The 11,464-nt window shown below is 34.1% G+C and overlaps 1 protein-coding gene across 2 annotated transcripts in view; it reads left to right on the plus strand.

The window, feature by feature from the left end:
- CSN7 (COP9 signalosome subunit 7) overlaps positions 1 to 10,000 on the plus strand; it is a 32,488-nt gene extending 22,488 nt beyond the window's left edge. The window contains exons 7-8 of one of the 2 annotated variants that reach the window (XR_011701740.1): positions 6,508 to 6,629; positions 9,614 to 10,000. The gene's annotated coding sequence lies outside the window, so the exon portion shown is untranslated. Of the gene's footprint in view, positions 1 to 6,507; positions 6,630 to 6,730; positions 7,342 to 9,613 lie in introns of those variants that run through there. The other variant, XR_011701739.1, reaches the window with a different exon arrangement.
- The last annotated feature ends 1,464 nt before the right edge of the window (positions 10,001 to 11,464 follow it).

The following is an 11,464-nucleotide window of genomic DNA, read 5'->3' on the forward strand; positions in this document are numbered from 1 at the left end:
ATATTAAATGAAGGGGAAATGGTCTGCTAATGTCGTTTCAGAATGAAGTGAGTCATACTCTAGTTACAAGTAAATAAAATACCCCTCTGGGTTGTATTAAGGGAAGTAGTTACTTGCTCGCTGGATGCAACATGGTGATGTGATAGAAAAATAATTTAGTGTAAATTTTCTCTGTTTTTCAATTATTAAATTTGATGGGTTTACTACCCACAAATTACTTTGGTTGTACAATCTTTAAGTGACCATGCACATCAAAAGGTGTGCAATTTAAAAAATTTGGGCCAGCAGCAGAAATCAGAAGGACATTTTACCAGAAAACACCATAGAATCCTAGAAATCAGGGTGTCTTAATCCAAGGATAATTTGCACCTTCAGGTCATGTTCTACGAAATGAATACCCTGGTTTTTATTGGATGTGTTGAATAAGTAAATACACACACACACACACATATATATATGTATATATATATGTATATATATATATATATATATATATATATATTTTATATATATTATATATATATATATTATATATATATATATTTTATATATATTATATATATATATATATATATTATATATATATATTATATATATATATATATATATATATATATAATATATATATATTTTATATATATTATATATATATATATATATTATATATATATATATATATATATATATATATATATATATATATATATATTTTATTTATATATATATATAAAATCAATCAGAGTCTTACTTGAAGAAGGCCGAAAGCCTAAACAATTTACCGTCTGAGTGTCCTTTTAAGTGTTACTATTTTATTTGTGTGTGTATGTGTATATATGTGTTGTATGTGTGTATATATATGTATATGTGTGTGTACACACGTACATACATGAACATTCATGCACCATCTGACAAACATACGAGAGGGTATTGTTAATTTATAACTATTACTAAAAAATTAATCTAGATAGAAACTTAATTTTTATTTATTATTCTTAAAGACTACATATTCACCTTCCAGAGTTATTCATCTATAACCCTTTGTGTCTTGACCGTTTGAAGGCCATCATTGTAGAACTTGGCATATTGCATTGAAAATCATTGTTCCACCTCTTGAATGATGTCATTTGTGGTGTCTAATCTCCAACCTCACAACGGTTTTTTTGAGTTCTGGGAATAAGAAAAGTCACGAGAGAATAGGGTGGATGTGGCAAAATTTGAAAGTCACATCGCTTTAATTGGTCAACCGTACCTCGAGATGAGTGAGCAGGTGCATTGTTGGTGAGAAGACGATAGTACCTTTGCTGATCATGCTGCACCAATTTTTTTTCAGACCATCTCACAATTAATTCAGAATTGTGAAGTAAAAGGTACCAGTCTGACACTTCTCCAGGTAGTCTGTGAAGATGGCTCTATAATTGTCTCAAAAAACAGACAGCATAACCCTCCCTACAGACTTCTGCACCTTAGGTGTCTTGGGGGAGGTGAGTCACTGTGCGTTTTCACTCCTTGCTCATCTCTTTGGTCTCTGGATCACATTCACAGATCCAAAATTCATCCATTGTAGAAGGCAACTAAAAATATCCTCTTCAATTTTTTTCAACATCTCCCTTGCAAGGTCGCTCCATGTTTACTTGTGAAAAGGAGTCATTAGTCGTGGAACCCAGCGGGCTGACACTTAAGGCATGTGCAGATCATTGTGAATGATTTTCCACCCACTGTCTTCGCTAAGATGAATCTCATTCATTTTGATCAGTCCGATCTAAGTATTTTTTGTTAATTCTTACCTGAAAAATCATGGTGTGTCTTATGGCCTGTGAAATACCCTGCCTGTGTGTGTGTGTGTGTGTGTGTGTATGTATATGTGTGTGTATATATACACTATGTATGTATATTTGTGCATTTAATTACAATTTGCATTAGAAATACATTCTTGAATAAGTAGAAAGATTTTATAGAATTCCTGGATATAAGCACCAGAAGCTCTTCATCTGATGTTTGCGAGATGCATGAAATTTTTCTACTTTTCCTAAAATGTCTTTCCAGTGTAAATAATTCAGTTGACTTTATAATTGAAGTTTTCATCATTTCACACACAAAGACTCCTAAAGTAGCACTTTGCCCTTTAAGCCACTTAAATTACTTTACCAAAAAATAGTCAATGAAAGCAAAAGAAGAATGTAATGACACTAATGGATGGTCGACATTTTGGGGCGAAGAGGCAGCCCCTCTGTCAGCAGAGGACAACTCAGATGAAGGTGCAAAGAGAGTGCTGAAATGTTTAAACCTCAGTGTGAGTGTACTTTTTGTGTTTAAATATATTTCTACTGATGTTATGTATTGTCGCTACTTGCCAGCATTTTTTTAGTGTGTCTACATACACATGTGGGTGTGTACATATATATATATATATATATATATATATATATATATATATATATATAAATACGTATAATATGTGTGTGTGTATACATTATTATGGGTCGCGGTAGTCCAGTGGGTAGAGCGTTAGACTGCTGACCGGAGAGTCCCTGGTTCGATTCCCGGGCAAGGCACTCTGGGCACCTGCAGCTCCACCCAAGCTAGGTGATTTTTCGGGTACCAGATCTTCCTGGGAAATCATAACCGGCACAGGGAAAGGAACCCTACCCTGATGTGTGAATTTCACACGCCGTCGGGCTTAGCACTGGGTGAACTCTACCACCATTCAGGTTGATTACTGTGTTTATGGTTTTTTTATATACATATATATATACATATATATATACATATATATACATATATATACATATATATACATATATATACATATATATACATATATATACATATATATATATATATATATATATATATATATATATATATATACACACACACACATATATATATATACGCACACACACACACACACATATATATATATATATATATATATATATATATATATATATATATATATATATATATATATATATATATCTTCACAATCACAAACATGGCAATTATATGTAAAACTTAGAAACAAAACAAAGAAACACTCACAGTTTTGGTTTTTGAATATTTTGGTGGCCTGATCACCATTCACAACTGAAGGTAGAAAACTGAGGATGAGGGTGATAAACTGGATGGTTGAAAGAGAGTCAGGGGGAAGAGAGAGGGTTTTAGGGGTGATCGGAAGGGGTAGGGGTCAACATAAAGGAGGTGTACCTAGTGTGCAAGGTTCAGGATTAAATTTGAGCCATTGCCAAGGAGCTAGATACATGCAGACATGAGAGTTTTGAGTTTTAACCGTATGTCTGAAGGGGAAGGGAGGCAATAACAGATGCATTGAAACAATGGTTGAATGAAACATTGTGGAGGGAGGCATGTTTAGGTACTGGTTGAGAGGCCAATGCAGAAGAAAATTTGCATGAGGCACGGTGATTGTGGATGCAGATTTTAAGGGGTGAGGTGCACAACCCCCTTGTAGAAAGGGGGGCAGAGTTTGCAATTAAGTTTATAAGCTATATCGCAGGATTTACATGAGGGAGTACCGTGGGATCGGAGAGAAATAGTTACTTGAGATGGTAGGCAAGGAGCGTTGAAGATGGGACATGTCTTATCTTTAATTATATTGCGGGGTATTGGGTTGGATTTGTGGTTGGCAGTGGATTTGGATCAAGGCTTGGTGGATATTAATACGTCCAATAAATTAGGGGATCCTTTTAAGGTAACCAAGGGGCATCTATGTAATATGTTTGCAGTCGTTTTTTTTTTGTTGGTCGAAATGGGAAAGAGGTTTTTTTGTGTTACAAAGTTTTTTATATATCATCACCACGCTTGTGACAGACCTTATTTTCCCTTTTGTGAACATAATATACATGTATAATGTTCACAAAAGTGTGTGTGTGTATATATATGTATGTATGTATGTATGTATATAGACACACGCATGCACATGTATATATAAAACACAGTCATCAACTGAAAGGTTGGTTTGATTGGTGATGGTGGAGTTCAACCATTACTAAGCCCAATGGCTAGTGAAATACATATGTTTTTGTGTGTGTGTATATATATGTATGTATTTATATGTGTGATTTTTTGGGTACCCGAACTTCCTGGGAAACCATAGGCAGCATAGGGAAAGGATATGGCCCCGCTACCCTGATGTGCCAATTGCATATGCCTTAGTATTGGGTGAACTCGAACATCTCCATTTAAACAGACCTTCTGGTTGATTACTGTGCTTATAGTTTTATATGCATATATATTCACAGGTGTATACAAGTACACATTTATATAATTTTTGAAGTATTATATTGTAAAATATATAATTGTTTTGATGATTATTCACATGGTTAACTCATTAACTTGCTAAAATAAACAGGATAATGAGACATTTCACAGGTGATTGTAAATGATAAGTCCCTGGGTGAAAATATGTACATGCCGCTACTTGTTCAGTTAATTGGTGAGTGCAGTGTAACTTATTGAGTGGGATAAATAGATGTTGTGTAAGGGAGGGCACTCATGCTTGACAAATTATTTGATTTATTATGTCATAAGAAAGACTTCGTTTTGTACTGTGGGTTGTGTATTTTATTTGTAGAGAGTGTGTGGTTTTCTAAAATATGCAAGAATATGATGAGTGCCAAGGTATCGGAGCTAACAATTTTTCCTCTAGTTCTCAACAGTAATCTACTACTCCCCTGAAGTTGACTTAGATAGTTTCTTAGCAACAAAGTTTTAAAACATTGTGACAGTAATAAATTGCTTGCACAAGAATTCTGAGTCAGTCATTGCTAATGACCCTTTCAAATTGTTAATTTTAAAGCTTCATCTATACTTAAGTCTGCTATGTTACTGTTAAGTTTCATGTTATGGAACTAATTCTTGTTTAATTTTTATTTCAACTAGTAATTATCCGAAAACTTTCTTCATTCATTGGAGGTTAAATGATATTTTTATGTCCAAATATTTGAACTAACTCTTCTTATCAAAGAAGAATTAGACATTAGAATGTTCAGCAATGACAGGAAGTGTGCACCTATGCAGTAAGTCTTATATTTGCAACATTTTTTCAAAAGAATTTGATCTGGAATATAACAATATTGAATAAAAAATGCAAAAAATATGGTCTTTTGAATTTATTATTGTTTATATTGATGTGTTTTGTTATTTTAAGAATCAGAGTCGAGAGTATCAAAGGCGTTTATCTTTTGTTGCTAATAGAGGTAGAATACAGTAAATTATCCGAAGGTATGTGAGGCACATAATGACGCTGGCCCTCAAAAATGAGTGATTAACCTGTATTCCTGCTTATTGAATAAGTGAAACAAGGGTTAGATTGTTGTGAATTGTTTGATGCATTACATTTGGGCTCAAGCTTGAACTGTGTATCTCTTGGGTCTTGTGTGCTTCTATACATTTGCCAGTTATTTGAGACATGATGCAGTAGAGTGGTTAAGGTCACAATTAGAAGGCCCAGCTGTTTATCCTAAATATGTTGTTGAAGACATTTTTGTTAAACCCTGATGGCCAATTCTACCAGGATGTTGAGTTAGAGGTTTGACCAAGAGAGAAATGATCCACTTAAGGTAAATTATAGTTATTAAACCTAGACATTAACAAATATTTTAGTCATTGAAGATATGGTGCCATTAGTTTATTGCCTTTAAAATGTCTACATTTAATTAGATGGTATCATCATATTTGACAGACTGCTGTTTTGGTGACTATCAAAATAATATTTATAATCGTAAGTGATGCCTCAGTTAAAAGACTGTTGAATCATTTACCAGTCCTATAAACACTTACATTGAAGGGATCTCTATTTTAAAGATTACAAGTCAAATTTATAGAATATGATAAATTTTGAACAACTTACCTGTTGTATTGACACAAATTGCACTATGAATTACCAACATGTAAACTGCTTTGATTGACTTAAAGGAAAGGAATCACCTCATCTTGGTTTATTTCCTTAACTTTCAGCAAAGGTTCTAATAATACTAACAATGTATAGAATATTTGGTGCTTTATAGTGACATATTAGTCCATGGGGTTGAGTGTTGGACAGCTGACCGGAGGGCCCAGGTTCATTTCCCGGTCACACTTCTCTGGGCACCCCAAATTCACCCAACTATGTAGTTTTTCATACCAGATCTTCCTGGGAAAACATAGGCAGCACAGGGAAAGGATCTGAATCCCTTACCCTGATATTACAGCTGAAGTGTCATTGTGTTTTTTTATAAATTTTTCCAGTGCTTCCCTCCTCCTAACTTTCATAGCTGTTACTGAGGCTTAGCTTAATGTAATTTGTGTTTTTTTTATAATTTTGCTATTAGCTCTGAAATAGATGGGATTAAGAAACTCTTAAATAAATGTATTGGAATATATTTTTTTGTGCCTAACAGACAACATGTCCAGCTAGTAATGCATTGAAATTTTTCTATTATTATGCTCAATTTTATTTTTTAAATGACCATTGTAATAATTTTGCATAATATTTGTATGTTTTTAAAGGTTCTGGCATTTATCATCACCCAGTTTCACCTAATGATATCTATTAAGAGTGGATTCAAACTCTTCAGTAGGAGGAAGCTGAATGACGCCATTGTTATGCCGTTTTATCGGGTCTTCATTAGGTATTTGAAAAGATATATGCAAAGTTCTTTAACATGTCATTGACAGAATTTCCTCTGTACCTCTCATAATACTAATCATTTGTTTTGCCCCACAATAACAGGCTCTGTCTTGAGAAATTTTATGACGAAGCCATACTGGATGAATGCAGCATATATGCTCACCAAGGGCTGAGATGTTTATGCATAGTACAATGGCGGGAGAAGGAAATTCCCCTTGGTTCTTACCCGCTGGATCTCATTTCATTTTAGTTGTTTCTAATGGTGTGGTTACACTGATAATAGTGAGAAACGTTGCCAAAATTAATTATTATCCTCCATATTATGACATTTAGTGTGAAGTTACCATTAATGCACATCCATTGGTTTACCAAATACCTGTGTTCAGTGTATTGTACATGTGTAAAGAAACTGTGTCTATTGTTGTCCATAATAATGCAAAAAAAATGAACATGATGTCTACACAGTTTTGATCAGTGTTTGTATGTGTAAACTTAATCATCCAGAACTGATGGTATTACTGAACATGCACATCAGCTTTTTTTTATTCTAACTTGGGAAGAAATTGTTTATTTGCGTACAAAATGAGTCATTGATTTTGATTTGTCCGATTCAGAGATACTTGTAAGGAGGACTGCCAATCAATTTTGAATTGGTGTGATTGATGTTGGTTATTATTTATTATTTTCAAACAAATAAAAGTTTTAAACAGTCACTCACAGTTTTGAATTTTATGTTGACAAGCCCCTGTAGATTTTTCTTAAATGCAGACTCACAGGCAAGCATGTGTGATTGAAAGCAGAATGCTTTTCATCAGTTTCTGTAGCAGGTCCCCTTGGGAAAAAAATGATACAAATGTATATGTGCATGTATTGGTTTGTATGCATGTGTGTTTGTGTGTGTGCATGTTATTTTGTGTTAATTGGTGACACAGGCATGAAAAAAAAAGAAACAGTTTAATCTTTAAAGTTTTCAGTTATGCAGCCACCTTTAGCGGTTGGATGAGGCAGGAGAGGGAAGGAGTTAGTAGGTGAGTTAAGAGGGAAGTGAAGGGTGCCATATGAAATACATTAAATGATGATAAGCTTCTACGAGCCACATGTATGCCAGCTATGGTGCTCTCAGTTAGATTTTGGTCATTTGTGGGGGTAGTGAGATGGTTATGTAGTTGCAATGATTGAAGGTAAACATTGTGGAAGGCAGTATAATTTGATACCAGGTAAGATAGGTTGTGGGTAGTGTTATGGTTGTTTACCTGAATATTTAGGGGTTTGATGTATTGACCTCTATAGATCAAAGCTTAATTAGGGAACAGGATTACTGAGAAGAGAGCACCCACCCCTCTCCTTGTAACCATCTCTCGCCTTATCTCCGAGGACATCATTCTTCTTTGCTCAATAAAGGTTTGATCATCAACGTGTCAAAAATAAACATCCTTTTTATTTGTTGTATTTGATGGCATAGATCGTGCAACCTGATTTCAGTAGGGCACACAAAAGAAAAGTTTTAATTGTCTATGAAAAAATTCCGTGGTAATTTATTAGGATAATTGTTTTTTAACAATTAGTAATTTCACTGTGAAGGAAGAGTGAATGCTTGATTCTAATAATCTGTTGTGATAAAATAGGGTAGAGTTTGTTTGATATCTCACTCTTACCTGTTTCGACATTGGAGAAGTAATCAACACAATATTGATGTCACATAATAGTGATGAGCTTTATAATAACAATCCCAACTTCAAGTTTTTTTTCGTTTCTAAACAGAAGGAAGGGCTTACTGAGTTTTCTTCCATCCATTGAGTAATAGCTTGTGCCACCAAAATATTCCAGAAACATAACTCTCTCTTTATTTTGTGTTTCTTAGTTTTATATGCCATTGCCATGCTTGTGACTAACCTTGCATATGTACATATTTTATTTTTATGCTTTTTTTGTTCATAAAATGTTGTCCAAACTTTCTAATACCATATTTCCCCGCCCATGAGACTGGTGCATAAGATGCCCTGTGATTTTTCAGGTTAGAATTAATGAAAAAATACTAGGATCAGACAAATTGATTGAAGTATTTTAATGTTTATTGTTAATTAACTCTTTAAAAAAGGGAATAGAGATGTTATATTAAAAATTAGCAGCGATATCAAAGTTTACTCGTTGTAGAATCATAGAAATTCATCACTGCTGCTAAAGCATTTCCCCGGTTATTTTCGCTATGGTTATCACTTTCCTCATTTTCAATGTATTCCATGTAGCACATTGCTAATTTTACATTTTAAAGATACATTTTCATAATCTCAGTTTAAACATTCTGCCAGGACTTTTTCAACCAATTGCGAATACTAGAAATTGACTGCAGCTTCATTCTTCCTTTCAGTGTGATGTTTTTAGTTGGTGCTTTATAACATTACTTTCATATTCAAGTGGCAGTTTTGTACAATCGTAGTTCTGGCTCAAAGCAGTGATATTATCATCATTTGTAATAAAATTTACCATTTACTGTTTGATTTGGATAAAAATAGTTTAATTTCCAGTAAAATGGCATATGTCATATAAGCCGAAGTTTTACCCTTAATATCCCATTAGATGAAGGCTGATTTTAGAGGACATTTTGGAGAAAAAACAAGTGCGTCTTATGAGCCAGGAAACATGGTAACTGAGCTATATGGCATTGCAAACATTCTAACAAGCAAATCGTACAGTTAATATGAAATCACTCTGGTAATAGAAATCACTTTGTGGTGGTACAGTTCTGTATAATTGAGCTGAATTATTTTTGGTAATTCACGACGTGTGTTCATAAATTTATTATTATATTTGTACTTGAAGGATGTTTCTAAAATGCTATGACACATTTCCCAGTTTAAAGGCTTATTTTACCATGATGGTTTAATTCAAGAGAGACAAACTGTAATCTATTGAAAAGTGAACAATAACTCCACCTAATAGTTTATCTTTCAGTGGTAAAATTCTGTCTTCATGTTTTTTTTGAAGGTGCGGCCTATTTTGTGGTAACCTGAAAAATCAACATTGGGAATAAAATACCAGATTCAGACATACAAGTGAATCTCTGATGGAGCATATTAAATCTATTTTGGTGGCAGAATGGTATCCTTGGGGCAGAAGTTTCTCTTCATAGGCGTGAGCCCATGGAGCAAATTGGTTGACATTTCTTTCCGTCCCAATCTCCCTCCCTGATCACTCCGACCATGGCACTGTTAATGGACTCCAGTATTTTCTTTTTAAACAAACAATTTTGCAACAAAATGTGTTGTAAATTGTATAGCTGTTAATAATAGACATTAATACACTTACAACAACAAAGGTTTTGAGGGAGAATTGAATTTGTAGTTGAGAGTTGAGAATCATTTTTTTAGAATCCATCTGTAACAAATTAGTATGTCTAAAAACATATTGATTCAATAAAAAGATTGATGCTACTCTACAAAAGTAACTGCAGGAAGACTTTCCTAAAATCTGAAGAGCAGTGTGCTTGGTCCCCGTGTTATTTTCAACCTTCCTTAAAAATTTGAAGTATTGAATTGTAAAATATGGTGTGATTTTATGGGCTTACCGATAAAAATTCTACTTTTCCTCTACGCCAGCATGACATACCTCCTATGTTTATCATTGAGTCATAAATGTGCCTCTAAGCAATGAGCGACTCTTCCTTGAAGTTTGAAGTTTGGCCTTCAGTGGTGACTGAAAATCTGCTCTCCAAATCTGAATATTCCATTTGATAAAATAAAAATCCTTTTCAGGAAGTTGCGTGACCCATTGCATGCATAATCTTTTACAGCCAAAAGTGTTTCAGCTCGGCTTCTCCTCTGGAAAAAGAACTTATTTTCTCCTTTAACATGTGTCAATGCGGATGTCTTCCTTTACTGAGAAACTGTCAGCAGCCGTGGTTGACAGCCACGCCTTCCGAACATATAATTCCGAAGTATGTAATTACTATTCATTCATCTAGGCAATACCTTCAGTACTGCAAAACTTCATGGTGGAATTAAAAATTTTTCACAAAACTAAATTTAAGCAGGCACTTTAAAATGATAAAATATCAATGGCCTTCATTCCAGTTGTGGAACCCAGTCTCTCAATCCCTTGAGAACCTTTAAGTACTGAAGCCTTAGTCGATATCCTTCACTATCATGAAGGTATCTTAACTTTCAATTTCAAATTTTATAACTGGGGCCAAACCTCCCCCTGACAATATCATTTAATTTAAATCTCTATGTTCGTGTCCTCATTGTAGCCAACAGGTACTCGTACAAGAGAGTAAGTGGCACATCAGACTAATTCAGTGAGAAACAGCTCCCCCATCACATGTGAGTGACTGGAAGAATGCCCATTTTCATTTTTTGCTGTGTCCACAGTGGATATAGATACTGTTGAGGGATTTCCCAGATTTTTTATTCGGACTACATATGCCATTACATTGGAAAGTATCAATTCAATTAACAGCGCAGAATTTCTATGGGACTGGGCAGATCCTGTAATTTAACACGTTTAACCCGGCACACAATTTTCTATGCATGCCCAGGTGGTAGCAGAGTGCCAAAAAATAGTGTGTATTGAGCAATGGGTTAATAATAAAAAAATATATTTCAATGGTACACTATGCTAATTTATTGTTTTAATACATTAATGTATTTGAGGATGGCGATAACGTGGTATAAAAAGATAATAATTGAGCTTATTTGTGGCACCACATTGGTGTATGCTTGGTTTATTCTCAAGAAGTTAGGTGTAAAGCTCAGCATTTTACAATATTGTGAAAAGATAATACCCACTTCACTCGATCAACAAACGATTGCTGCTACACCATAAGTTCCAAAGAAAAAG

This window comes from Hetaerina americana, unplaced genomic scaffold, assembly GCF_022747635.1.
Source record: "Hetaerina americana unplaced genomic scaffold, ioHetAmer1.1.p SCAF_4, whole genome shotgun sequence".
NCBI classification, from domain to species: Eukaryota; Metazoa; Arthropoda; class Insecta; order Odonata; family Calopterygidae; genus Hetaerina; species Hetaerina americana.